Source organism: Pungitius pungitius, chromosome 3 (genome assembly GCF_949316345.1).
Source record: "Pungitius pungitius chromosome 3, fPunPun2.1, whole genome shotgun sequence".
NCBI classification, from domain to species: Eukaryota; Metazoa; Chordata; class Actinopteri; order Perciformes; family Gasterosteidae; genus Pungitius; species Pungitius pungitius.
Window position 1 is genome coordinate 11,845,876 of NC_084902.1, and position 6,450 is coordinate 11,852,325.

The 6,450-nt window shown below is 41.4% G+C and overlaps 1 long non-coding RNA gene across 1 annotated transcript; it reads left to right on the forward strand.

The window, feature by feature from the left end:
- Positions 1–1,856: 1,856 nt before the first annotated feature.
- On the forward strand, positions 1,857–6,450 carry LOC119222481 (uncharacterized). Its single transcript, XR_005120793.2, has 3 exons — positions 1,857–2,358; positions 2,455–2,511; positions 5,340–6,450. It is a non-coding gene; the product is annotated as an uncharacterized LOC119222481 (long non-coding RNA).

Sequence of the window (6,450 nt, forward strand, 5' to 3'; positions counted from 1 at the left end):
ATTTAATGACCGTCTAGTGGGAGATAGTGAAGGAATCGCTTGTAGAAAACCTGTGTCTGAATTATTAATATCACAAAATCATTAGAGAGATATTCAATCAAAATTCAAATAAGTAATCAAGTCGTTAAACTGCTTACTATCATGTAACAGGCATACGGCAATTGTTGTTCTGTTTAACACATTAAGAAGTTTCTTAATCAATGTAATTCTAATATTCTGAGCGTGTACTTATATTCACTCGGTGTACAAACGTGTGTAGAAACTATGGTTTGTAATTTAATACAATAGAAGCAAAACAACAACTAGTAATATTATGCAATGCTTTAATATGAGACTTTCCATTGCAAAGCATTGGTTCATCAGCCGATCCTGTTCTTTATCCCCGTAGATATTTACCTTCTCTTTGTCGCCCCCCTGCTGACATTAAACAAGTGATTCATCGCTGTCACGCCCTCTCGCTTCCATTAACTGCAGCCTCCTCACTTCTACACACACATGTGAAAAATCAGCCATCAGCAGAAATCAAGCGACGCCACCTATGTATGTGAGAGAAAGAGAATAAAAGAAAACGGGAAAGATAGTATTATAACGGTATTGCAAAGATATAAAAACATGTTGAGAGTGCATTGTTATTGGTAATATACTGGTGCAGGTGGATAGAGTGTTGCAAGGGGTGGAAGTGTTTGTTTCAGGCAGAGACAGTAACTGATTGGGTGGCGAAGGGAAGACGGAGGCAACGGTCAGAGTGAAACACAGAGAAAGCAGTTAGTGAAGAGATGAGTTTTCTCAAATTCTTGGCTCACACGTTTCCATTGGCTGAATCCTCGTTCCAAACTACCTGCTTGTAGCAGCACATTCTGTAACTCTGTGGGAAACTGACGCTTGAGGCAGAATCATCCCATTTGAGAGTCATATTCTTCCTCTGCTGCATGAACTATTGAACTTGACGCTATTGAGATTTAATCTTAACCCCCCCCCCCTCCTAAATGTCTTCACTATCCGAAAGAGAAACACCAAAATTTGGTCTTGAGGAGAACACAGACCAAAAGCAGACAATGGGATGCCCTTAACACGGGTGTTACAGATGATGTTAACAAGCCAACAAGCACAAATAGGTCAATGAGCAACATTTTGAAACATACCAGAGTTTATACAAGTCTCAATGATCTTCACCCAAAGTCCACTTGTGTGTTTGAAGCTTAAAATCGTGGTTGTTCAATCCTGTATACTGGAGTTCTTTTCCACAATATTCTGCAATAGATTACCAAAATATCTCCTATATGAGTAAAACGTTTTTAACTGAATTTGAAATGATCATCTCTCTGCTTAAAGGCAAAATCACTGCACTGAATCAGAATTGCATTGAAATCAGTTTACCAATCATGATATACCAACTAGTTAGCCTGGATAATGATTTGAAAGTAGCTGTGGTGGTGTAATTATTTCGTTGTTTGAGTCTACGAATGTGGTTTGTGGACTGTGAGGTTTGAAAGAGTTCCAATGAAAGAAGACTTAAATAAGTTTACTTACATTATAGAAGAGAAGGATTTTTGCTGCTTACTCTTATGAATCAGTTTTTCCCAAACATCTCAACTTAATATGTATATGCATTATAACTTAATATAAGTGGGACACTAAATATATCTACCACTCTTTAAAAAGATAGAGCAGATGGAGTCCCACAGATCCATGGGGGCCTCTCAGAGATGACCCAGGGCAAATACATTAGAGGACGAGCCATATGCTACAAATCAGGTTCAGGGAAGGAATATAATTACTGATCATCATCTTGGCATAAATACACAAACTCGTCAAGAAGACAAATTGTTTGACGAGCCAAACAACAAAACGGCCGATGTGACTAATAGTTCAGTTCAGTTTTTCTGCACCCTCCAGGGAGATGTCCATGCCTCCTTTTAGTGCACTGGCTTGTAACCTTCCTGGGGAACAATTATTCCATTACTCGGAAACGAGCTTACCACATGCAAGCAGGGCTACGTGTGCCCAATGAAAATCCAGAAAATGTCCCCCATCACCCTTACACGCTCATTCCTCCCCCCTCCCTTCGCCGCCCCTCACGGAACCCTGAGCATCCTCCTGTTGACTAAATTTCCCCGATGACGTCAGAGTGCACGTACATCGTCCATGAAAGTGATGCTTCTGAATGAATGAGTGTCTCCTCCCACCTCCAATACTAGTACTACGGGGTGTCTATAAGAGCAGATCGCCGGGACAGCCCGCTGAATTGCATGACATGAGGAGTGAGGTGCAGGTGCGAGAAGCGAGCTTTTAAACGATCAATCAAAATCCGACATTATTTTTACAAGAATGACGTAGCAGTGCTGACCATGGGGTCAGGTAGGACAATACTTTGATATATGAACACATTCGCCGGCGGTCAATTTTGATTTAAGTGACAATCTAGGAAATGATAAAACTGTGCTTTCTTTATAGTTATAATCAATGTCGTTAAACTGCAGAAATCTCCGCTGGACTTAAGAAGACCATGGGGTAAGTTTTCCTTTTCATTGTGCCAATCTCTGTCTTATCCACATTTTCGAGTACAACAGCGTTCTGGATCCACGTGCGGCAACAAATTACAACGAGGATGAGCTTGGTATATGGGTGTCCGTTAAACTCTTTCTCATTCCCGTCAACGTATTTCCCTCTGCGTGCCACGTCGTGAGTTTACGGTAGATCGCGGCGGCTGGAAGTTACTGCAGTGTGAGTCACTTTGGCGCACATGGGCAGTGACAACTGTAGAAAAAGATGCAATGTCTTGAAGGGTGTAGGCTGCGCTGACCGCGTATTAACCAGTCCGCATCCACGCCAATCAATAAGCCAATAGTAAATCACGACATATGGTTGATGCCAAATGTTTAATAAGGAGTCAGCCGTTGTGGGACGTGTCCTGTCGGTCTGCTTCAGCGACACATTAATACCTAACACAGCCAAGGGCTCGTGTAAGAGTTAGGCTGAACCGTAAAGCACACCGACTCGTAGGTGTTAGTCAGTCTTACTGTAAATGGAGAGGCAAATGATTTCTAGCCATGACGAGCAGATCTCCTCTCCTTGCTTCGCCAGTTGGGTTTTTTTCATGTTGAAATGACATCGTGACGCGTGCTGGAGATGAAGTCAGCGTTGCGTCATTCATGCGCACATGCAGACGACTCCCGATCACATTGCTTTAAAGACACAGCGCGAGTCGCCTAAGTCCACAACCTGCATTGCGATGCGTCTTCATACTAAGGGGACAGGGAGGTAAGAGGGTGCGAATGAAAACTCAACATTGTAACTCCTGGAAGGTGCGATGAACAGAATTCCAATGACCACGGTTCAATGATCCCTCCAACTGTCTTTAGCCCTCGTGCCCTGCTGTGCAGGGCATATCCACAGTGGAAACAACATGGGGCATAAAAATAGATCAGAAAGGTGCCTTTGAAGATGCCTTTGCCTTTCAAAGAGCTGGAATAACTAGCGCCTCCCGAAGCCGCGTGGCGCTATCCGTGGTGCTGAACGTGGTCGGTGGGATGACCCTCCTTGGGGCTGAATTTAAAAAAACAACACGGTGTGCTGCGAAGCGGAAGTTTCTGATACACAAGAGCCACGAATTAAACTTTGTGACGTGACCCAAGGTTGTTGATAGAGGATAATATTGAAAACATTTACAAATGTTAGTGAGCTTCTGTCTACGAGGTCACTTCTAGGAATGCTCTAAACTTTTCAGGCACTACCAAGCATCTGTATGCTTCACGGCGCATCATGAGAGACATTTACAGCTCACTAACTGTTTTGTCGGGCAGCAGAATATCTTCAGCACCATGGACAGCGGCAGGATTCGGATACTTTGCCATGCAGCAATGTGTTCGACTTTACACAAATGGGGATAACAAAGATTCTATTCTCATATATATTTTAGAGTTACACCTGAACAGCTGTCAATGCTGGTTCGACCGGAGCTAAGGCCAAGTAGGGGTGTTACACAGAAACAAGTCCAACTCTGTGGTAACCTTTGCTGACACTAGAGTAGCAACTTCGGCGCTTGCCTGCTTGCATTGCTAATTTATCTCTTTTCCTTCCCTACCTAGAAAAACAATTATGAAAACAGATATGAAAACACACAAATCCCCACAGTCAACACTTTCCACAGCGTCAAACAGTGGTCTACTGACGTCAATCCTAGAGTTGTGACCTACAGTTGAGTTTGCATAAGTGCACCCTTATGCTCCCGTCCGTCCATATCCGGTGGATGACTCATAGATAATCGGCATGGAAATCAATACTATAAACAAAACAAGTGGGCTATGTAACCATCAGTCTGGTCACACGTAGCCTCTGGCAGGAAAGGCAATGATTCAAACCACAGTGAGCTCTGTGTCATGGTGTGTAATCTGATTTGGTTGAAAGTCATTTTGGCAAGAGATATGCTAAGTGATTATAAAAGCACCTACAGCGCTACTTTTCTTTTCTACCTGACACCTTTATTTCTTTATGAATGGCAATTTTGATATTGGTTTGTTAAACAAAGAGTAGCATAATGGTGTCTCTCTCCCTCTGCACACCCGTCTGCCAGCTTGTATGCTTTGTCAGTCTGATCTAATTTTGTGCTGCTAGTCTGTCTCCATCAGTCAGTGCATCAATACCTTGGCTCTAGACTGCTTACTGCTAAAACTCTCCCAAAGTACAGTAACAGTCTACAGTCATGGCTACTGACGTCTGGCAAACCTCTACTGCGTGTGCTCAAATTCACTTTTGAGACCTTAAGACAAGTGAGAAGTTGTTGCTGTACTGCGTGAAGTTTCCTTTCGGTGGCCAGCACTACTGAAGGCTGCATCACCAACATCATCAAACCACCGAGGACGTCAGTGGTTTCCACAGCCAATCATATTCCTCGCGCTGTCTCCATGGTGACCGTGGCATTAGATTGTTACTGTAGCAACACCACCACTGGTAACAGTCTACAGCCATGGTCGCTAGGGGGCAAAACACACGTCTGAACCAGAGTGGTGCGAAAGAGTGAGCTGTTGAAATAGAACCACAAGACATATAAGAATAATCAAGAGAGGGAAAGTGGCCACAATTATTGTAGCTACTGATTAAATCATAAAAATAATTTAGATTATTATGAAACTATTTAACAGCATTTAATGTGGAGCATATCAGTCACATAATTCAGTTGATCTGCAAACCTTTTCTTGCGTTTGTTTGCTTCTTTCTCTTTTTTTTTCTTGTGGTTTTGTTCTGTCTTTGAACAATGTAAAGCATCTTATTATTATAATATTAAACAACTTGAATCTAGGTAGTAGCATATATCTCAAAGCCATTTATCCTTCATACAGGGTCGTGGGAAGAGCCTGGATTGGTCGGCAGTCAATCGCAGGGCATATCCATACCCATACATATGTGCAAATCTACATGTATACATGTACATATTTAGATAAACATACACAGGAGTAACTGAATTATAGGAACCTAATTGATTTAAACACATGGTATCAATAATTACATCTGAGAGCTGTTATACTAAGTACAACATATTTGAATATATTTTAAGAAAGCTTTTCATATGTGCTGTACAATTGAGAAGGAATATTACAGGAGGAGGGAAGACTCCTTGACAGGTAGGTGAAAGTCAGCAAAAGATTTCCTAAAAAAGATGTTAGTTCTGATATTCACTCCTCGTCCTTTTGGTTTTAACAATTCTTGAAGTAATTTCCCCATTCAAAGATATGCAAGTTTTAATAGAAGCCATGTAATGTCTTTTTTCCTATTAATAAATTGATAAATCAATAAAATATGAGATTGTGTCTTTTTCAGTAATAACATGTCAAACTATTTTTAAGGTGAGTGTCTGCCACGCAGCAGACTTTTAGTGTGGCGGACACTTCAGAACCCAATGTGCATGTGCTGGTTTAAGAACTGAAATGAATTGATCATCACAAACACATCAAACCTCGTCCTGAGGCTGTAGCTGCCATCTTCTGGTTGAGGCTCCTTCCTGTAGATGAGTGTCCATTTTCTCTGCACTGGAAGACATCATATCATGCTGAAGTCCTTTCCAGCCGCACCTAGACCGGCTGTTCAGAGACCAAGAGTGAAAACATGAAATTGGAACCGTTGCTGATTATAATATTCAACTCAAGGTAGAATTTCCAACACAATCAGAGGTGAATAGTAATTGCTGATGTGAAAAGTGAAAGAAGTAACATACATTCAGGCGTAGCGTATGTCTGTGTACAGATATTGATCAAATATTTAACTTTTATGTTTGAGGCCATTATAAACCGGAGAAAGAAAGTAGGTGAATGTGTCTTTCACATACTTAATGTCCATATGGGATTATTTGATGAATTGTTCTTTATGTGGCCAGATACTTAAAAAAGTTTACAATGATAAGAACCATACTTTTCAGTGGGGTTTAACCATTCTTATGTAACAATAACCATTAAA